This window comes from Triticum aestivum, chromosome 6A, assembly GCF_018294505.1.
Source record: "Triticum aestivum cultivar Chinese Spring chromosome 6A, IWGSC CS RefSeq v2.1, whole genome shotgun sequence".
In the NCBI taxonomy this organism is placed as follows: domain Eukaryota; kingdom Viridiplantae; phylum Streptophyta; class Magnoliopsida; order Poales; family Poaceae; genus Triticum; species Triticum aestivum.
This window is the reverse complement of record NC_057809.1, coordinates 155,860,935-155,884,479: the sequence shown is the minus strand read 5'-3', so window position 1 is coordinate 155,884,479 and position 23,545 is coordinate 155,860,935.

The following is a 23,545-nucleotide window of genomic DNA, read 5'->3' as shown; positions in this document are numbered from 1 at the left end:
CCAGCCACCGGACTTGGACGCCGGCGACCAAACCCGACAGCAGAGGATCACCGGAGTTGCCCGGGACGGCGCTACAGGGGTCGACTCGACGCGCTGGAGGCACCAGAGGGATGCCCATCCTCGCGCACATCCAGGGGATCATGCGGGAGGCTGCGGGGTGGCCAGAGACGATGGCCACGGCAACCATGGCGGTGGCCGGAGCTACGGGAACGGCGGGTTCGGCGCTATGGAGCATTTCGAGATGAACTGGTGGGGTTTGCGGCTTCCTGAGGAAGCGCTAAGCACGCCTACGTGCTCTGGTGCAACATGCGGGTGTTGCAACCGCGGCGGCGACATGGCCGGCGGCAGGGAGCGCTCGGCTCCGGTGGTTGATGCAGCTAGTGGGCGAATTAGGCAACGGGGCATAGGGGAAACGGTGCAGCGGTTCACCGCAGTTCTTCTGGTGCTGCTGGCGAGGCAGGGGTGGCACGGGGTCTGGGGAATCAACGGCGGGCATCACCAGCACCCGAGGTCGAGGACGGTGGCGTTGGCGGTGAAGAAGGCCGACTGGGCTTGCGTTCTTTGCTTGGAGGTGTGAGGCCTCGCGGCGGAGTCGATGGGCATGTCGGCAGGGGGTACGGTGGCCGGTGGCCATGGCTACGGCGATCGGCGGCAATGGCAATGCTTGGGTGTGCGTGTGAGAGGGAGACAGAGGGGAGGAGGAGCACGGGAAGAGTGAGGGAGTGGGCCAAGGAGCTGCGTCGCGTCTCGAGAGCGTGGGGGAGGAGAGCTCGCCAGCGCGAAGCAGGAGCTGGCGCAGCCGGCGTCGTGCTCTGGTTTGCCTCTGCCTACTGGCATAGGTAGAAGACGGTCATGCCCCTGTGGGCTGGGCCTCTACAGTGCTGGGCTGGCCTCTCTGGTGGCTGCACAGGTGAGGCCAGGTAAGCTGGGCCAGGTTAGTTTCCTTTTTTTACATTTCTGTTTCTGTTTTCTAATATTTCAATTCTGTTTTGATTTGATTCACAAACCAAATCATTTAGTAGCTTCTGAAAATATTTATGTGGCTTGATGCAATATATTCAAAGCCACTCACAGGTTTTCAGGATTACTGGACTTGCAATTCTTTTTATAGAAGAATTAAATCCAACTCAAATATTTATTGATTTAAATATAGATGGCCAAAATAATTCCTCAAAAAATGTCCATATTTTTGGTTTGGACCAAAACCCTTGCCAAAAATATTAAACATCATTGGAGAGCATTTTGGAAACATTGGATGCATTTTCCAGGGTTATTTGCCCTACTTTTAATTAAAATTTTGAGGCTTTCACATTTCCTCAATTCAAGTTTCTTGAATTTAAACATGATGCATGGATGCAACTCACTAATGCAACTAATTACAAAGCAGAATTCTAGGGCTGTGACAACTCACCCCCACTAAACAAGAATCTCGCCCCGAGATTCAAGACGTGAGGTAAGAAGACAGAGGGACACAAAGCTAACACGGTCTTCATGATCCAATAGCCCTTCTTGAAGATGTTGATTCATTTCTTCAAATTTGACCTTGACGTCTTTGCTTTCAAAATCTTCATTCCACTCGATGATGACAAAAAGAGATTCTATAGGAAATGATCTTCTCGAAGATCGAGCAATTCACGATCAACTCACGGGATGAGACACAGTAACTCTCTCGAGTTGAGACACAAACATACATCCAGAGGGATGGAAGAAACAGATGGCAAAGGTTCACTAGGTAGGCATCAATTCCACACTTAAGAAGGTGGTGAACGGTTGTCAACGTAGCAAGGAGTTGAGTTGCCATGATTCCCTAACGAGACATGTTGGAGGAGGTGACTCATAGAATTATTCCTTTAGGTGGCAAAAAGAATTACTTCTGATACAGAGATCATTGAAACTCTTTGTACCAGCCTAAGGAAATGCACAAATGATCGTTTGAAGGAGTTCGAAAGGATGGCTTACCAGGACTAGAATGGAAGATGTGGTCTACCTTGTTTAAGACAACACAATGGATGATTTTTGCTTATCATCGGAGATGGATGGGACCCATAGCAGGACCACTTTTGAGATGATCCAAAGCAACAATTACCGGAAAGGATAGCCCATGGGAATTTGGCACAATGGTGGTGTAAGCTGGGAACAAAATGCAATGTTGGGAATGTTTCAACCATCATATCTGCCTGAGATTCAGATCTGGTTGGTAACAGGATACTTTAGACGGCATGTCTGGGGAAGGAAAGGTTGCAACACAAGTCGACAAGATGATGTTGCGAGATTCTAGGGAAATGAACTATGGTAGTAAGCTCCCAAACATGAGCCGGTTCTGCTACATACATGTGAACACACCGTCCCAGACAAGCATGACCACGTAGTAGTCTTACAACAAAAACACTACCGAGTTCTGGTTGGGAACCATAATTAATGATATTGAAATCTCCGCGCGGAAGTCTAAAGGATTAACACTTTAGAATAGACTCCTTTATCTTCAACAAATCAATTAGTGGCTTGGTGCGCTAGGGATGCGTATAGAATGAAGATGATCAGTCTATCAGACCATAGAATACTTCACACATGCATGACTGACTTAGGATGATTCCAGAGGAAGCAAAACAAAATTTCTCGAATTCACGGCGGTAACTTACATCAAATGCACGTGAATCAAAGGAAGTCACTTCTTTCACCCAAACATATACTTCATGAACAGGGCATGAAGAAAATGCTTACACAAGTTTCCAACACTAGCTGGATGTTCAACACAAATCATGGAGGAGACAAAATGTTGTTGATGGGCTCAATAGCAACTCATCAGAATTTCCATATCACTGGACTTCCACCATTATGTGAACAATGTGATAGTATTGGTCAGACCAAAAGATGTAATGGTGTATGCTTGAGGAGTCAACCAAGAGTAAGACAACATTACGAATATCGTTGGTACTGATTTAATTTGAGGATAGCCCACACTCAAATCAAAGTTTTGACAAGACAACAGATCCAACAACCGATCACGAGGAACAATCGATGAAGTTATCATCTTTCTTCAACTAACACACAAACACAACGATATCCCTTTGGAATGAACTAACTGGATTAAGCTTTTATCTTCCAACTCTGCAAGTTGTTGTTTAGCTCGAGCAACTAGTTCAGGGTATCCAACACAGAATCTTGGAGAATAAGTGGTTTGGAGGAAAACCAACATGATCAGGAACTCAACATAGCGGTCAGGTGACAACCTGGTAATACTTCCGAGAAGATATTCGGAACATCACAAACCACCGATATGTTACTAAGCTCGAGAACAATCTTGCTTTTCAGAGCAAGACGATATGAACAAATAAGCAAGGGATTGAGTAATCCTAACTCATTGATTGAAGAGTGCACCGTAAATAAGGACAAGGTAGCACGATCAATCCTAGAATAGTGTTTCGATAACCAACACGCTAAGAATGATATTAGTGTCCATTAACTACCGAGCAACACGGTTGCTAGGAGTATTGATTTCACACATCATGGTTCCCTTGCCGGCATTCCGGTTGCGACAACACGGGACCGAGGAATGAAAAATGATGGCAATAAGTATCACTGCGTCAAGAATTCATGAGAGATGGTGCAATTCTCATGACAATCCTGACATAAAGGGGGTAATACTCCAGGGTAGAACAGAGCAAAAGCTGGATGGGCATTTGATCTGCAGAACACAACTACTTTGACCCAATCCTGGATATGGATGAGGTACTAGAGTTTGTTTCTCCTAGTCATTATGAAATAGAATGGCTTAACGGACCACAAGAATAATAAGCATCGATAACATGGATGCACAATTACTCCTGACTATCAATTGATAGGCGATGGTTGGAATATAAATGAAGAGGGACAACTCAAGAGGACGTATATCTTTCTGAGTTGTGGATGCATAGATTAATATGTCGAACCAAGTTCAACAGGTTTCTTCTAGATAACCCATGCAGGAAGGTAGAACTGGCAGAATCACAATTATGAATGGAGAACTCCTCAAGAGTACTCTGATTGTGATATTTTGGTTCAAAGAACTTCTGCCATAATGGTTCATGGTATTTGGAAGAAAGAAATACCACGGACCTCGAGGACTGTCGCAAGGTTACTAATATCCTAAAGGAATGAGCAAACACTATCAACAGGAGGTAAGTAGGGTGAATCTCGGGTTCAAGAACCCAGGAATAGAATACCTACTACTAAATGGCATCACGGCATGCTTTCGAGAATGGTGGCCAGAATCATCACACCGGAACACAAAACATGGCTAGATTACTAGGTGACTCCCTAAAACACCTAGGGTCATAATAACAGCTCCAACATATATCTCGAGGCAACAGAGTACCTCAACTCACCGATTAGTGTGATTAATCTGGCCCAAATGGACATCAGGAACAGGAGGAAGGGGTTTGCAAATGCATCAGACTACTTAGAAACTTGGGATGACTCGGACAGCATAACGGCTGTAAATGCTCAAAAAGATTTGAGACATCCTGCAAAATGGTGGCATAACCACTCAACAACACAATATCAAGGTTCCGAGATCAACTATCAACATACGGAAGTAGTAGGAACGGAACTGAGGCTTGAAACTATCAATTCTATAAGTCTATGGATTAGTAACACGTCATCCTGATATATAGATGAGAAGGCCTAGTTCTTAATCCCCGTAGAAAAGAAGAGGTTGACTCAGATTAGAAGGGCATAGGGTAAAGGAGTAAAAAGAGCCTTACGTTCCCTTCCACAATCAATTCCCTTACATAACTAAAGCATTTCTAGACTCGACTTCGATCAGTTTGGCTTGGTAATCCTACAGGCAGTCAGGCTCTGATACCAAAGCTGTCAGGACCCCGATTCCAAGTCACATTGATCTAGCTGGTAACACCTCCTATCACTTTGCGGCCTCACGCACGATATTCCCACGGGCGTCGCCTTACCATGGCCCGGGACCGTTTGCGCCTTTTGGCTCACATATATGATAGTTTTGTTGGGGAACATAGTAATTTCAAAAAAATTCATACGCACACGCAAGATCATGGTGATGCACAACAACGAGAGAGGAGAGTGTTGTCTACCTACCCTCGTAGACCGGAAGCGGAAGCGTTATAACAACGCGGTTGATGTAGTCGTACGTCTTCACGGCCCGACCGATCAAGCACCGAAACTACGGCACCTCCGAGTTTTTGCACATGTTCAGCTCGATGATGATCCCCGGACTCCGATCCAACAAAGTGTCGGGGATGAGTTCCGTCAGCACGACGGCGTGGTGACGATCTTGATGTTCTACCGTCGCAGGGCTTCGCCTAAGCACCGCTACAATATTATCGAGGATTGTGGTGGAGGGGGGCACTGCACACGGCTAAGAGATCAATGATCAATTGTTGTGTCTCTGGGGTGCCCCCCTGCCCCCGTATATAAAGGAGTGGAGGAGGGGCCGACCAAGGAGGGTGGCGCTCCCAAGGGGGGGAGTCCAACTCCCACCGGGAGTAGGACTCCCCTTTTTCCTATTATGTAACACACCGGATGTAATTTACCTTATATGTATCCCAACTCTTGCCATTTCCGGCGCTAAGTTATTTTATTTTCCTCGGGTTTGGGTTTTTGTCTCCGTGTGTTGTTGCCTTTGTCACGCATCTCATATCATGTCATCATGTGCATTGCATTTGCATACGTGTTCGTCTCATGCATCCGAGCATTTTCCCCGTTGTCCGTTTTGCATTCCGGCGCTCCTATCTCCTCCGGTGGTCCTTTCTACCTCTTTTCGTCTATGGGGGTTAAACATTTCCGGATTGGACCGAGGCTTGCCATGCGGCCTAGGTTTACTACCGGTAGACCGCATGTCAAGTTTCGTGTCATTTGGACTTTGTTTGATGCTCCAACGGTTAACCGAGGGACCGAGAAGGCCTCGTGTGTGTTGCAGCCCAACACCCTTCCATTTTGGCCCAAAACCCACCTAAACCTAGAGTGTTCGATCACGATCGCGTGGCCGAAAACCGCACTCCATTTGGAGCTCCCTAGCTCCCTCTACCTCTATAAAAAGACCCTCCTCCAAAATTCCCGGATCTCCTCTTCCCATAACCCTAGAAATCAGCTCCGCTGCCATCGGACACGTCCGGCCGCAACCGGACGTGTCCGCCCGCCGCGCCCAGCCAGCCACATGCCGCCATGTGTCGCCGCCGGGTCTCCCCCGCCGCCGGCCCGCTCGGCCCGGGTAGAGCCCCTGAGGCCCGCGCGCCCCGTGCCGCCTCTTACCGCGCGCGCCGCCGCCTTCGTCCGCGCCGCCGCCAAGGTTCGCCGCGTCGCCACCGCACCGACGAGCGCCGCTACTCCGCGCCGGCGACCGCCCCGCGCCGCCGCCTCGGCTCGCGGCTTCCTCGCCGCCCTTGCCGCCCCTCACCGCTCCAGTGACTCCGGCCGTCCTCCTCCTCATCTCCTCGCCCCGGCAAGCCCCCAAGTCCGGCGACGTACTCCATCTCCGGCGAACCGCTACTGTTCCGGCGAGATCCAGATCCGAGCTACAGTAACCCTAGGGGTTGACCTCATTTTTCCCCTAAGTCTGCATATTGTTTTGCATTGTTCATCGCATCGTAACTCTGCACCCGTGGCTCTGTTTTGGGTGTGTAGCATATCAAAATGTTCGTCTCAGAGAGTACATCATTTCATCTCATCGCATCATTTTCATTTGAGCTCATCTTGATGCCCGAAATGCTGTTGGAAGAGGGCTATGTGATATATTTGTCAGATCTGTTTCATCAAATAACTATTTGTCATTTTTGCCATGATTAATGCGTGCATGATATGCTCCTGAGTTCTACATGTGTTTTGTTATATGCCATGCCATATTTACAGAGGTGCTTACCATGTATTTTTGTGATATGTGTGGTGACTAGAACAAGCTTGCAAAGTAGTGCATTCGTTAATGCTGATTTCAGGGACTTAGAATTTCACTAAGTCCTTGATCTGATTTTGTTAATATGCCATATGTTCATGTTGTTTCCTAGTGATCCGTGCCTCTTTTGAGGATGATCAGTAAGGATGTTTTGTTAACATTGTGGTGTTCTATCCATCCATGTCTTTGTTTGCATTTATGGAGCACCCTAGCTTGAGTCAATCGAGCTCCACTTTTGCTATTTCGTGAATCCTGGTAGATTGTTGACTTGTTAGCGATTTTGCCGAGGATGTTGTCGTTGATCCGTGCATGCTATGTTTTTGTTGTTGCCATGTCTAGCTTCTATGATCTGTATTCTTGATGGGTGTATGCTTAGATTGTCATGCCATGCTCCGTAGTGAGTGCATCGAGCTCATAAACATGCCTACTCATTAACAGATTTGCATGCTCCAGTTTTTCACTAAGTTTGTAACCTGATTATGTTTTTGCCATGTTCACATGCTTGCAATTGTATTTTCTGATCCATTTTGGCTCCAGGTCACTAAGGTACTTTTGTTAAGTGCTTTGAGTAGCTTCATGCCATGCCTTGCATTACCATGTTAAGTTCCTGTAGCATGTAGTTTTCATGCTCTAAAGTGTGCTACCTGATGTTAAATTCCATACTTGTGTTAATTTCACTAAGTCTGAAACCTGTTATCATTTGCGCTTTTGCCATGCTTGTTTCAACCAGTTAATGGATGAATTGGCCGTAGGTCAGTGTTCATCTTTTGTCAAGCATCATGAGTGGATCCCTGCCATGTATTTTGTTTCCATATTTGAGTGATGTAGCATATTTATCTTGATGCATTTAGATGGCTACTTGCTGTTTATCGCAGACCGGTGCCATATTTGTTTTTGTTTGCCATTTCCAAACCGTGCATCTGATTCCGGTGATCTTTATATCGATTTCAACCGAAATCACCTCACCTTTCCAGTGGCACTCTTGGATTTCCATGTTGAGGCTAGGTTCAATCGTTCCTTGTCAAATCTTGCATATGCATCACATATCGCATCCCGCATAGCATACCATGTTCGCATCATGTTGTTTGAGCTTTGCACGTGGTTGATTGTGTTCCTTTTGCTTGTTTTTATTGTTTGGGTAGATCCGGGAGACGAGTTCGCTAAGACGAGTTCGCTAACTAGGAGCCCGTTGAGTTTGCTTACGAGGATCAATCCAACTCTGACAACTTTGTAGGCAAGATGATCATACCCTCGAAATCACTTCTATCTTTGCTTGCTAGATGCTCGCTCTTTTGCTATGCCTATGCTACGATACCTTCCACTTGCTTATCCTGCCTCCCAAATTGCCATGTCAAACCTCTAACCCACCATGTCCTAGCAAACCGTTGATTGGCTATGTTATCGCTTTGCTCAGCCCCTCTTATAGCGTTGCTAGTTGCAGGTGAAGATTGGAGATCGTTCCTTGTTGGAACATTGTTTATTGTTGGGATATCACTATATTATCTTGTTATCGTAATGCATCTATATACTTGGTAAAGGGTGGAAGGCTTGGCCTTTTGCCTAGTGTTTTGTTCCACTCTTGCCGCCTTAGTTTCTGTCATATCGGTGTTATGTTCCCGGATTTTTGCGTTCCTTACGCGGTTGGGTGATAATGGGAACCCCTTGACAGTTTGCCTTGAATAAAACTCTTCCAGCAATGCCCAACCTTGGTTTTACCATTTGCCACCTAGCCTCTTTTTCCCTTGGGTTTCCGGAGCCCGAGGGCCATCTTATTTAAACCCCCCCTCCGGGCCAGTGCTCCTCTGAGTGTTGGTCCAAACAGAGCCACTTGCAGCGCCACCTCAGGGAAACTTGAGGGTTGGTTTTAGTTGTACATAGTGTTCATCTGAGTGTGCCCTGAGAACGAGATATGTGCAGCTCCTATCGGGATTTGTCGGCACATTCGGCCGGTGTTGCTGGACTTGTTTTACCATTGTCGAGGTTGTCTTGTAAAACCGGGATGCCGAGTCTGATCGGAATGTCTCGGGAGAAGGTTTATCCTTCGTTGACCGTGAGAGCTTGTGATGGGCTAAGTTGGGACTCCCCTGCAGGGATTTGAACTTTCGAAAGCCGTGCCCACGGTTATGGGCAGATGGGAATTTGTTAATGTCCGGTTGTAGATAACATGAAAACTTAACTTAAATAAAATGAATCAACCGCGTGTGTAACCATGATGGTCTCTTCTAGGCGGAGTCCGGGTAGTGAACACGGTGTTGGAGTAATGTTTGCCATAGGTTGTTCTTGCTTTGCTTTCTCTTCGTTCGTGCTTTGCTTTCTCTTCTCGCTCTCTTTTGCGAACAGGTTAGCCACCATTTATGCTAGTCGCTTGCTGCAGCTCCACTTATTACCTTGCCTTACCTATAAGCTTAAATAGTCTTGATCGCGAGGGTGCGAGATTGCTGAGTCCTCGTGACTCACAGATTACTTCCAAACCAGATGCAGGGACCGATGATTCCGTTCCAGATGATGCACTTGAGCTCAAGTGGGAGTTCGACGAAGACTCTCTCCGTTAGTATGTGTCTTTCCCTGATGATCAGTAGTAGTGCCCAGTTGGGGCGATCGGGACCATGTCGCAATGTTGGGGTTGATCTTTTATTTTGGTACCGTAGTCGTACCATGAGTGTATTGGATGATTGTAATGTTATTCATGTATTTGTGTGACATGGCGAGTGTAAGCCAACTATGTAGCTTTTTCCCCTGTTATTTATTTATATGGGTTGTTGTGAAGATTACCTTACTTGCGACATTGCTTTCAATGCGGTTATGCCTCTAAGTCGTGCTTCGACACGTAGGTGATATAGCCGCATCGAGGGTGTTACAAGTTGGTAATCAGAGCCTTCCCCGACCTTAGGAGCCCCCTAGGGATGGCAATTTTATCCATGGATCTGGATACCCATGGATACCTGACCCAGTTGGGCAAGGGTATGGAGCACATTTCTGCCCATGGGTCCATGGATATGGATACCCATGAACAACCAGGTTGGGCATGGTTATAGTTTGTGCTCCATGGATATCGAATGGATACCCGTATGCCATGTGGGGTCATATGCCAGTGACAGTAGAAAGAGCGAATCAATGGGAAATGGCAGGAAAGATGCAACTTGTGCCATGAGCTATATGCTACATAATCAACCTCTGGTATGTCACACTTAAGGACTCATCGTATTACTTGTTACCTACTTATGCATGTAGCTTATGTTGTCATTTGTGAGTGAATGATGATGAGTTGATTTGATATTTGGGAAGGCTTCATGCTGACTTTTCTATGCTCATGGAGCTCCATGGGTATGTGGGTATCCAGTGGGTTTGGGCATTGGCACAAGTTGTGCCCATGGATAATTTGGTGGATGGGTAGAGGGTAGGAAGATGGGTCATGGGTTGGATTTGGACCAGCTCCACCCGCCCCAAACCCGACCCATTGCCATCCCTAGAGCCCCCCTGCTTGATCGATTAGCTGACGTTGTTGAGTATAGAAAAATGTTTTGAGTCATTTAGGAATTATATATCGGGGAGTTTAGGAATTCTTTTTACTCCCCAGTCCCTTCATCGCTCTGGTAAGGCATCCTGACATAGAGTTTTGACTCTTCTCTTCTCAAATTTCACTAAAAAAAATTTAGGATCACGCGGGTATCTTGGAATCGTTCCGATCGATTTGTGACGAGAACATTGTTCTTGGTGCCTCTTGTCATTTAGGGGTTGTGGCAGTGTCCCGGGGAGTTGAGCTCCGAGGTGTTTTCATCACAATTTTATCATTGCAGTTCTGGAATACCTGAGTTTAGTTTCACCGACATCGAAAATCTCTTTTATGCAGTTGTTGGTGAGATAACCTCGACGCCACCCAGTACTGGGGCAGGAGTTCGGGAGTATTGCCATAACTTGTATAACGGATGCTTTACGAAGGTTGAGGTAGACGATTTCCGAAGTTTTTCTCGGTTATGTGTTGAAGGATGGATACAGCTGGATGTGGGTTTTGCTAGATTTGGGTGAGATATTATGCTTCCCCTGTATCCCCAACACCTGATTGCATAACCGGAAAGGTTCGGGAGTTTCATAGGTGGGAATTCTTGTAGCTCTAGTTCTTCTTCCACGGATATTTGGTTTGAGATTGGGTGATCCTGACCGACTATTCATTCTTGTTCCGTACCTTGTTGTTTTTTCTTCTACCTCAATTCTAAGTGGCTTCTCAATTTATGGATATGTGACCATTTCAATTGGAATGCATTCGTTCATTTTGTTCGGATGTGAGGACTATATGTTGCAATTTCAACCCGTTTGTTTCAGCTTCAATATTTGTCTATCAATGTGCTAATGGATGCGCACGACTCTGAATCCTGATCCGCCACCACTACCTCCACCTCCGGAGGCATGGAAAGCTGTGATGGCCGCTACCAATGCAAACACGCAGCTGATGATGCAACTTCTTCAAGAGCGCAACCAAGCGAACCAGGGTCAAGGCAACAATCAGAATCATTTTGCTACACTTAACCAGTTCCTTGCTAACCAGACAAAGACCTTCAGCAATTATGTTGAGGCAATAGACGCTGATGATTGGCTCGTGGACATAGGCAAGCATTTCGAGTGCAGTAACGTCAGGCCTAAGGACTTTATCAAGTTCGCTTCCTTCCAACTCAAAGACCAAGCTGCAGAATGGTTTCAGCAGTACAAAGATTCCAAAGGAGGCCGTGTGATTACCTGGGATGAACTCCGTCAAGACTTCAAAGCTCATCATATTCCTCAGAGCGTGGTTGAAAGCAAGCATGAGGAATTCCGCAACCTGAAGCAAGGCTCTATGTCTGTATACGAGTACAACAAGATGTTTCAGAAGCTCGCCCATTTTGCTAAGCAGGACGTCCCTGATGAGAAGAGCATGATATACCAGTTCAGGGGTGGTCTCAGAGAAGAAATCCAGCTAGCTCTTGTCCTCTTTGAGCCCAGGAGGTACGATGAGTTTTACAACATGGCAATGAAGCAAGAGACTGCTCAACTGAAGTGCGATGCTTCCAAGAAGCGAGTCAGAGATGCTACTCCTTCTTCCTCAACTCAAGTGGCTAAGCAGCAGAAGTATTGGCTTCCTCCTCCTCCGTTCCGTCAGCCTTATCAGCAAAAGAGAAAAGGTGGCAGGGGATCTTCCCACCCACCCAACCCTGGCTTTTAGAACAAGACTTCGTCTCAAGCTCCAAGATCGAGTGCTCCGTATCACCGTCCGCTTTCAGAGGTCACGTGCAACAAGTGCCAACAGAAGGATCACTATGCCAACAAATGCTTCAATCAGAGGCGTCTCCCTCCTCCTCCTCCTCCTGTGAGATCGGCAAGTACAGTTGTGGTCAAGCATAATTGTCGATGTCAAAACCGGCGGATCTTGGGTAGGGGGTCCCGATCTATGCGTCTAGGACGGATAGTAACAGGAGGCAAGGGACACGAAGTTTTACCCAGGTTCGGGCCCTCTCGACGGAGGTAAAACCCTATGTCCTGCTTGATTAATATTGATGATATGGGTAGTACAAGAGTAGATCTACCACGAGATCGAGGAGGCTAAACCCTAGAAGCTAGCCTATGGTATGATTGTTGATGTGTATGTCATCCTACGGACTAAAACCCTCCGGTTTATATAGACACCGGGTAGGGTTAGGGTTACATAGAGTCGGTTACAATGGTAGGAGATCTGTATATCCATATCGCCAAGCTTGCCTTCCACGCCAAGAAAAGTCCCTTCCGGACACGGGACGGAGTCTTCAATCTTGTATCTTCATAGTCCAGGAGTCCGGCTGAAGGTATAGTCCGGCTATCTGAACACCCCCTAATCCAGGACTCCCTCAGTAGCCCCTGAACCAGGCTTCAATGACGACGAGTCCGGCGCGCAGATTGTCTTCGGCATTGCAAGGCGGGTTCCCCCTCCAAGTACTTCATAGAAGATTTTGAACACAAAGATAGTGTCCGGCTCTGCAAAATAAGTTTCCACATATTGCCATAGAGAGAATAATATTTACACAAATATAATCTGATGATGTATTCCGTAGTGTGACATCACACCACGGCCAAGCTTTTATTCGAACCGTTTTACTGTCCCATCTTAGCACGTTATGCGAGGCGGTTTCCTTGGAATGTCTTGTTAAAGAAGAGATCGTGTCCCCTTATTCCGGGATTCTCATCAATACGGGCGTGGGTAACCCAACCATGCCATTGATTACGGCACTTGCTGATAAGCGAGTTTTACCAGGCTGGTGGGGACACGTAGTTGCGGTCACCCATATAAGGGGATAAGGATCCACCTTTTCACCTACGCCTTCTTCCTCCTTCGCCTATCCATTCTTGCGCACTCGAGCTCCAGCACCCAAGTCCGCACTCCCAACCTCAACCTTCTCCAGCCATGTCCGGAGCGGGAGGAAAGTGGATGGTCTCCTTCGTCACGGAGGGACATATCAAAAAGCTGAGGAAGGCCGGATACCTGTCTAACGACATCGCATACCGGCTCCCCGAAAAGGGGCAGCTCATCCCCACCCCTAGGCCCCATGAGAGGGTGGTGTTCCTCCCCCATTTCCTCCGCGGACTGGGCTTCCCTCTCCACCCATTTGTCCGGGGGCTCATGTTCTACTACGGCCTGGATTTCCACGATCTGGCCCCGAACTTCGTCCTCAACATCTCGGCGTTTATCATCGTGTGCGAGGCCTTCCTCCGCATCCGTCCCCATTTCGGCCTATGGCTCAAGACTTTCAACGTCAAGCCGAAGGTGGTGTGCGGCAGCCAGGTGGAGTGCGGAGGCGCCATGGTGGGCAAGATGGCCAACGTCCTCTGGCTTGAAGGCTCCTTTGTGGAGACCCTGAAGGGGTGGCAATCGGGGTGGTTTTACATCACCGAGCCGCGCGACGCCGAATGGGTCGCACCCCCTGAGTTCCGGTCCGGACCCCCACGCGGCTCACGTCCTGGAAGAGACGGGCCTGTCGTGGGGTAAAAAGGGAGAGCTGACCGGACTCCAAACATGCGTCAAAACCCTGGTGGACAAGAAGCTCAAACTTGTCAACGTAGTCTAGGTTATGCTCATCCGCTTGATCCTCCCGTGCCAACAATGGGCTTTCAACCTGTGGGAGTTCGACCTGGCACAGCACCAGACTCTGAGCAGGCTCTTCGACATGACGTACGAAGATGCCTGGAAGGTGCTTTTCAAGGGCGTCGAGGCTCCTACATCCGCTACTGAGGATCGCAGATTCAGTGCGCAGCGTCACGCTCTTGCGGTAAGCTGTTTTTTCCTTTTACAGGGTATCAGTTTTTCATAGTTTGACTCCATGCGGGATCTAAACTCCCTCACCTTTGACAGGATTGGCAGGTGACATCCGGACAGATCAACTGTCCGGCTCCTTTGCCCGAAGGCCCAGCGGATGCTCGCTTGGCGAAGCTGCTGGTTCCGGCACCCTGTGTGGTGCCGGAGAAGAAGGTCAAGAAGAAGGCCACGGGGACTCGAAAGAGTGCCCGACGCCCGGAGGTGTCGGATTCATCATCCGACGAATCCAAGACGCACTCCTCCCATGAAGACGAGGAGGAGGAAGAAGAGACCCCTCCCCCTCCAGCGGGGGAAGGGAAGAAAAGGAAGGCCGCCCCAACTGGGGAGGCCGAAGGGTCCAAGAAGGGGAAAACCCTTCCTCCGAACTGCTCCACCGATGCCGACGGCGGCGGAGAGGAGTGGGCGCCTAGGGCCAAGCCCCTGGCAAAATCGTAAGTATCCGGATACCAGAGTAATTCATAGTATTCGTTTACAGGTTTCCCTTACGTCGAATATGCTTATGCAGCCTACCCAAAGACCGGCTCGACGCGTCGTCGAGCGGCTCACTGGACTCGTCGGGTGTGAACTCGCTTCCGACGGCTTCCTCCCCCCGCCCTACAGACGACACCGAAGTGTTGTCCCAACAGGTTCCAAGCCGGGAGGAGGTGGTCCTGGAGGCGTCGCAAGGCGGCCTCCCGGACTCCAGGAGTAAAGGGGATGAAACCCCCCAGGGCTCCAAGTCCGGCTCTAGGCCGGACACCGCTCCGGAACCTTCAAAGGTTCCAGAGTCCGGCGGGGGACCTCCTTCCAAGAGGAGCAAGTCCACCGTGCCGGCGGCCCCCGTCCAACCGGAGGCGCCGAACAATATGTTGGAGGCGCTCCAAGGCGCCTCCATCGGCGAAGGACACCGCACTATTATGAGTGCGGTGGTCCAGAAGGTTCAGTCCGCCAAGAGCGGACTAACTGAAGCTTGTTCTAGCCTTTTGACAGGCTTTGAGGTAAGAATGTGTAAATAATAGTACCGCATAGACAGTAGCCCATGATGCTCTGTTTGGCGTTTGGGAAGAAAAGCCAAATAGAGGATCAACTAGAATTCACGGAATCTAACAAAAATGAGTCAATATGCATATGCAGGCTTGCCTGCTTGCGTCCGCCGCACTGACTGCGGAGGTGGACACGCTAAAGCAGAACCTCGAGCGGTCCGAGCAAGAGCTCGGTCGTGCCAAGAAGCAGATCGAGGACAATGAAGGTAAGAAATACCTTGTTTTTGAATATATATAAAAAGGTGCAATTACAAAAAATGACAGGATTATCGTGGCTAATGTAGGGGCCACGTCTGAAGTGGCGACCCTTAAGCAAGCGCTGGTCGAGGCCGAGAAGAGGGCGGCCTCAGAGCGCACCAAGCGGGAGAAGTATGAGGCGGAGGTTGGCAAGGTGCGGCAAGAGCTCCAGGCTCTCATGGAAAAACATGAGAGTTTAGAGCTTGACTCAAAGACGCGAGCGTCCGAGCTCGTGATGGCTATTGAAAATGACAGGTCTGCCAAGGCCGAATCCCAGAAGACCCTCCAGGAGTTGGATGAGGTGAAGAAGATAGCGGTGGGTAAGGCATTCTTTATGCAAAGCAAACACATAAACGTGAGTTACTTGTTACTTACCTGAATCCGGAGCTCTCCAGGAGCGTTCGTAGATCTTCCCTGGAATGTGTCCGATGCCGCCGCATTCTATCGAGCCGAGGAGGGCAGCTCGATAGAGAAGGTGTTCTGGTCTCAGTATGCTGAGGCCGGACACCCCGTGGCCCTGAGCGACCGGCTGAAGCAACTGGTCGAGCTCCACAAGGCGGCCGAACAGGCCATGAAGGGCCTCATAGTTCGGCTGTGGCCTAGAGAGGCTCTGCCTGGGAGCTATTTTGGGCTGGTGCGACGGCTGGTGGAGGCCTGTCCGAGGCTTGAAGACATCAAGCGCTTCATCTGCATTGAAGGTGCCCGTAGGGCCCTTGCCCATGCTAAGGTGCACTGGGGCAAGCTGGATGCAGAGAAGCTTGTGAAGGATGGGCCACCGCCGGGGAAAGAGCATCGCAAGCCCGAGAATTATTAGAAGGATGTTATGAAGGGTGCCTGCCTTGTTGCGGATGAATGTACCAAGGATGTATTTTTTGAGTAAAACCCGCTCGTGTTATCCTGTGCGCTGAAAACTTGTTCATATGCGCTAAGCAATGCTGTTGGAATTTAAAATATTACCTTATGTGCGGCTGTTTATCAATACTGAGAGATGGCGAGTCGTCGACTTCTGCCCCTGTGCCGCTAGTGCTGGGGTGTTCGGGGATGAACCTGGGCGCTCTTTTTCCCATGTTTGGGTCCTTCGAGGGAGGCTCTCAGCCCAACGAACAAGGCAATCAGACTATAATGCGTGAACACTCTCACTTAGCCATAGAATTCTATAATTTTAAATTTCGGTGAAGCCCCTAGTATTCGGAAGACCGAGTTCGGGGCGCTATCCACGCCTTGGCCGGACAGAGCCGGCTCCTCGCCCTAAGTGGCATAAGTCTTTAGGGACTCGAAAAACCTCTCGAACAACGACCAGCTCATGCTTCATCATGACAGTTAGTTTTAGCTTTCTCCACTGAGGTGCTCGACCCAGCTCAACCGGGGCACAATCGCAGTGGTTCTCCTAGTGCTACCTTAGCTGATATAGCGGAACGTAAGGCACCAAAACATAGGAGCCGGGCAAACCCAACTATTGACCCAAGACATGATTTGGAGCCGATGCATATAATGCTATAAGTTCGGGGTGCCGCACTTGTTAAAGTGTTCGGACTTCTCACACCATATTGAGGGGTACTAAAGCCCCTGGCGTATTTTGGCCGTACCAACGTGTACGGGTGCAACATGTCGTTAAGGAACATATATAAAGAAAAAAAAGGTAATGCAAAAATAGACGAAAGCTATGCATTGTTTATTAAAAAGGGCTGCGATCAAAGCAGAACGATACAGATAATGCGATAAGTGGAAGGTTGGACTAGTTAACATGTCCGTTCCAGGGGCAAGCTGCGGAATAGTGTGCGGAACGGGTATACTGCTCGTGATAGAGACCACCTGGGAGTTCCGTAGTGCGGCGTGGCTTGTCTGCTTCCCTGGTTCTTGCATCATTTCTGCAGCAATTGAACTGCCGAACAGGCCTTCCGAAGGATGAAGTCCTGAAAGTAAGAGAAAATTAAAAAATAGGCAGCCCCTGGTACGGTTTAAGCCGTGTATTGGGCGTGCCGTGATGGTGCCCCTCCCCCTGTGCCCATGGTATCTCTAGAGCGTAGTTATGTGCGCGAAGTACTGGCGTCGCCTTTTTGCGAGGGTTGGGGTTGGGGCCGCATTGATACGCCTGCTCGAATCGTGCCAGACGGTCTTGTTGTAGGTTACTCCGGCCGCGCTTGACGGTGTCTGGTCGTTTAGTGGCCGAACTGGAGAACTGCCTGGAGAGGCTGCTTTGAACTTCCGCTGCAAGGGCCACCGTGTGCTCCTCCGTTCGGAGGGAGCGTTCGGTGTTTCCATTGACCGTAATTACTCCTCGAGGACCTGGCATCTTGAGCTTAAGGTATGCGTAATGCGGTACCACATTGAACTTAGCTAATGCGGTTCGCCCGAGCAGTGCATGATAGCCACTGCGAAACGGGACTATGTCGAAGATTAACTCCTCGCTTCAGAAATTATCCAGAGATTCGAAGACCACTTCAAGTGTGACTGAGCCTGTACAGCTGGCCTCTACACTTGGTATTACACCATTAAAGGTCGTTTTGGTGGGCTTAATCCTCGAGGGATCTATGCCCATTTTCCGCACTGTATCCTGGTAAAGCAGGTTCAGGCTGCTGCCGCCGTCCATAAGGACTCTAGTGAGATGAAATCCGTCAATAATTGGGTCTAGAACCAATGCGGCGAATCCGCCATGACGGATGCTAGTGGGATGGTCCCTTCGATCAAAGGTGATCGGGCAGGAGGACCATGGGTTGAACTTTGGGGCGACTGGCTCTACCGCGTATACGTCCCTTAACGCACGCTTCCGCTCCCTTTTGGGGACATGGGTTGCGTATATCATGTTCACCATCCGCACTTGTGGGGGAAAACCCTTCTGTCCACTATTGTTCGGCGGCTGGGGCTCCTTGTCGTCATCGTTATGCAGCCCCTTGTCTTCATTTTCGGCGTTTAACTTGCCTGCCTGCTTGAACACCCAACAATCCCTGTTGGTGTGATTGGCTGGCTTTTCGGGGGTGCCATGTATCTGGCACGAGCGGTCGAGTATTCGGTCCAAACTGGACGGGCCCCTAGGATTCCTTTTGAATGGCTTTTTCCGCTGACCGGATTTAGAGCCTCTGAATCCGGCATTAACTGTCGTATCCTCAGCATTGTCGCCGTTAATGCGGCGCTTCTGCTTGTTGCGACACGACCTGCCACTACTGTCCCTGGTGTCCGAATTACCAGGGTTCTTGGTCATATTGTTGCTACGAGCAAGCCAGCTGTCTTCTCCCGCGCAAAAGCGGGTCATGAGTGTCGTGAGTGCTGCCATAGATTTCGGTTTTTCCTGTCCAAGGTGCCGGGCCAACCACTCGTCACGGATATTGTGTTTGAAGGCTGCTAGGGCCTCAGCGTCCGGACAGTCGACTATTTGATTTTTCTTTGTTAGGAACCGTGTCCAGAATTGCCTGGCCGATTCCTCTGGCTGCTGAATTACGTGACTTAGGTCATCAGCGTCTGGGGGTCGCATGTAAGTGCCCTGGAAATTGTCGAGGAATGCGGCCTCCAGGTCCTCCCAACAACTGATTGATCCTGTTGGCAGGTTGTTAAGCCAATGCTGAGCTGGTCCTTTAAGCTTGAGTGGGAGGTATTTGATGGCGTGGAAATCGTCGCTGCGGGCCATGTGGATATGAAGAAGATAATCCTCGATCCATACCGCAGGATCTGTTGTGCCATCATATGATTCGATGTTTACGGGTTTGAAACCCTTGGGGATTTGATGATCCATTATTTCGTCTATAAAGCAGAGTGGGTGTACGGCGCCTCTGTACCGGGCTATATCGTGACATAGCTCCAATGAGCCTTGTCTACTGTGTTCGACCCCGCCGAATTTGTGGCCGGCGTGACGGTTATCGTCTCGAGCCGTGGGGCGCCCACGCAATCCATGGATCGATATTGTTTGCCTTGCCTTGTCCTCCAACATATCTCGTAAGTCCGGCGCATATTCCCGTGCCTTGGTACGGGGTGCGGCTTGAGTGGAGGGCCAAGAGGCCTCTCTGTCGCGACCACGAGGTGGCCAGTCGGCCGCATCAAGTGCTTCCTCCTCTAATCGGGGTAGCAACCTGCGCTTTGGGTAGCTCTTGGAGGGGCGTTCGAGTTTATGCTCTTCGGCCGCGAGGACTTCAGTCCATCTATCGACTAGCAAATCTTGATCAGCCCTAAGCTGTTGCTGTTTTTTCTTGAGGCTTCTTGTCATGGCCATAAGCCTGCGTTCAAAATGCTTTTGCTGGACAGGATCCTCTGGCACGACGAATTCGTCGTCGTCGAGGCTTGCCTCGTCTTCGGAGGGAGGCATATAATTATCGTCCTCGACCTCTCTGTCTGCCGCTCTCTCGTGAGGGCTGGTTTCTCCATCCTCCTATGCTAAATCTTGCTGGAGGGAGTTTTCTTCGGCGCTTTCCGGAGTATTATTATCTCCCGTGCTGGAATCACCTTGTTTGTTTTGGCGGGATTTTGAGCGGCGCCGCTGACGCCGGCGCTTAGGCTGTTTCTTGGAGGGGTCATCCTCCGCTGTTCCATCGCCATCTCCCTCTTTTGGGGTGTCCACCATGTATATGTCATATGACGAGGTGGCTTTCCAGGGCCTAGTAGGCGCTGGTTCTTCGTCATCTCCTTCATCGGCGTCATACCGTCGATGTCTTCGGAGTCGAAGTCGAGCATGTTGGTTAAGTCGTCGACAGTGGCTATAAAGTGGGTGGTGGGTGGGCTTTGAATTTCTTCATCGTCCGTACCCCAACCTTGCTGATCGTAGTCCGGCCAGGGCTCTCCTGATAAAGAGAGAGTTCAGTGACTTCAGGATATCGCCGAAAGGCGAGTGCTGAAAGATGTCCGCGGTAGTGAACTCCATGATTGGCGCCCAATCGGATTCGATCGGCAGGGGTGCGGGGTGTCCGGAGTCCGGAGAGGAGTCCGGCTCCTTAGAGTCACAAGTCTCGCGGAGTGCGGGGATGGTGTTCGGCTCAATCGCCGTTGGGATCACAGCCCCCGAGGCGGCGTCCAACCACCCATCCTCGATCGGCGCGGTTGGCTCCGAATTAAGGGTCAAAGCCGATGCGGGTGCGGCCTCCAGCACACGGTTCGGCGGCAGAGCTAGGTCATGCTCGTCGGGACAGTGCGGCACGCTCGGCAGTGGCTCGAATCCGTCAAAGATCAAGTCCCCGCGGATGTCAGCCGTGTAGTTTAGACTTCCAAATCTGACCTGACGGCCAGGGGCGTAGCTTTCAATCTGCTCCAGACGGCCAAGCGAATTGGCCCGCAGTGCGAAGCCGCCGAAGACGAAGATCTGTCCGGGGAGGAAGGTCTCACCCTGAACTGCATCGCTATCGATGATCGTAGGAGCCATCGAGCCTGACGGCGACGACATAGAGGAACTCTCAATGAAAGCACCAATGTCGGTGTCAAAACCGGCGGATCTCGGGTAGGGGGGCCCGATCAGTGCGTCTAGGCCGGATGGTAACAGGAGGCAAGGGACACGAAGTTTTACCCAGGTTCGGGCCCTCTCGACGGAGGTAAAACCCTACGTCCTGCTTGATTAATATTGATGATATGGGTAGTACAAGAGTAGATCTACCACGAGATCGAGGAGGCTAAACCCTAGAAGCTAGCCTATCGTATGATTGTTGATGTGTATGTCGTCCTACGGACTAAAACCCTCCAGTTTATATAGACATCGGGTAGGGTTAGGGTTACATAGAGTCGGTTACAATGGTAGGAGATCTGTATATCCGTATCGCCAAGCTTGCCTTCTACGCCAAGGAAAGTCCCTTCCGGACACGGGACGGAGTCTTCAATCTTGTATCTTCATAGTCCAGGAGTCCGGCTGAAGGTATAGTCCGGCTATCCGAACACCCACTAATCCAGGACTCCCTCAATAACCCCAAGCATGCCAAGGTCAACTTGTTGAACACAGCTCAGGCAGAGGACTCGCCAGACGTCATCATGGGTAACCTTCCTGTTAACGATGTTCCTGCAAAAGTTCTTTTTGACATTGGTGCATCGCTTTCTTTTATTTCAAGACCATTTGTTGCCAAGCATGATTTTGTGACCAAAAGGATTCCTTTCCCGTTGAAGATTGTGTCTCCGGGCAAGCAAATGACTTCTAACAATTGCGTCCCGGGTGTCTCTATCACGTTGGGCGACTACAAGTTTCTGTCCTCTCTGCTGGTTCTTGGAAACTCGGATATTGATCTTATTCTCGAAATGGATTGGCTTTCTAAGCACAAGGCGCATCTTGATTGTGCTGCCAGGCAGATTCAATTGACTCATTCATCTGAGGATGTAATTGTCTTTGCCACTCATGATGATACCATCCGTCTATTTTCTCTCAATGAGAAGGGTGAACTGGATGCCATCTCTCAAATTCTAGTCGTTTGCGAATATCAAGACGTCTTTCTAGAAGAGCTTCCAGGAATGCCTCCGCACCGGCCAGTTGAATTCGTGATCGATCTTGAGCCTGGCACGGAACCTGTTTGCAAACGTCCTTACAAGCTTGGACCTGAAGAGTTGAAAGAGCTGAAGAAGCAACTCGATATTCAAGAGCGAATGGGTCTCATCCGACCTAGTTCTTCTTCGTGGGGTTGTGGAGTTCTTTTTGTGAAGAAGAAGGATGGAATGGACCGACTTTGCGTTGACTATCGTCCATTGAACAAGAAGACTATCAAGAACAAATACCCACTTCCCAACATCAATGAGCTGTTCGAACAACTCAAAGGTTCTCAAGTATTCTCCAAGATTGATCTCTGTATGGGCTATCACCAGATTCAAATCTGTGAGCAAGATATTCCCAAGATGGCTTTCAGAACAAGCTATGGTTCATATGAATACACTGTCATGTCTTTTGGCCTCGTCAATGCTCCGCCGACTTTCTCTTGCATGATGAACTTCATCTTCAACCCCTACACAAATGACTTTGTCTTGGTCTATCTCGATGACATTCTGGTCTTTTCGAAGAACAAGGAAGATCATGCCAAGCACTTGTGTTTGGTGCTCGATAAGCTCAGAGAACATCAGTTCTATGCTAAGTTCTCAAAGTGCGAGTTTTGGCTCGATGGGGTTCTCTATCTTGGGCATATCATCTCTGTCAAGGGCATAGCGATGAATCCTGAGAAGGTGTCTGCAATTGTGAATTGGGAACCACCTCAGAATGTGAAGCAACTCCACAGCTTCCTTGGTCTCGCAAGCTACTGTCGAAGGTTCGTTGAGAACTTTTCAAAGATCGCGAAGCCTCTTTCAAACCTTCTCCAGAAGCACGTCAAGTACGTTTGGTCTTCGGAATGTGACATCGCTTTCAACACTTTGAAAGAGAAATTAGTCACTGCTCCAGTTCTGACTCCTCCTGATGAATCCAAACCGTTCGAGGTCTTCTGCGATGCCTCTCTTCAAGGTCTTGGTGCAATGTTGATGCAAGAGAAGAAAGTTGTGGATTATACCTCTCGGCAGTTGAAGCCCAACGAGAAGAACTACCCCACTCATGACCTCGAGTTGGCGGCGGTTGTGCATGCTCTTTTGACTTGGAGACATGTCTTATTGGGAAGAAAAGTGGACATCTTCACTGACCACAAGAGTCTCAAGTACATCTTCACTCAGCCTAATCTCAACCTCAAGCAGACTCGTTGGGTCGAAATGATTCAAGAGTATAATCCGAGCATCGAATATACTCCAGGCAATGCCAATGTGATTGCTGACACTTTGAGCAGGAAGGCTTACTGCAACAGTCTGATTATCAAGCCTTACCAACCCGAGCTTTGTGAAGCTTTCCGCAAACTCAATCTGCAAGTTGTTCCTCAAGGTTTCCTCGCCAACCTTCAAGTCTCTCCTACTTTGGAAGATCAGATTCGTGAGGCTCAACTTCTTGATGCTATGGTGAAGAAGGTGAAGATTGGGATTGCCAAGAGTCAACCCAAGTACAAGTGCTATCACCTTGATGACAAGGATACGCTCTTCTTCGAGGATCGCATTGTTGTGCCTAAAGGTGACCTTCGTAAAGTCATTATGAACGAGGCTCACAATTCACTCCTCTCCATCCACCCTAGGAGTACGAAGATGTACCAGGACCTCAAGCAGGCTTATTGGTGG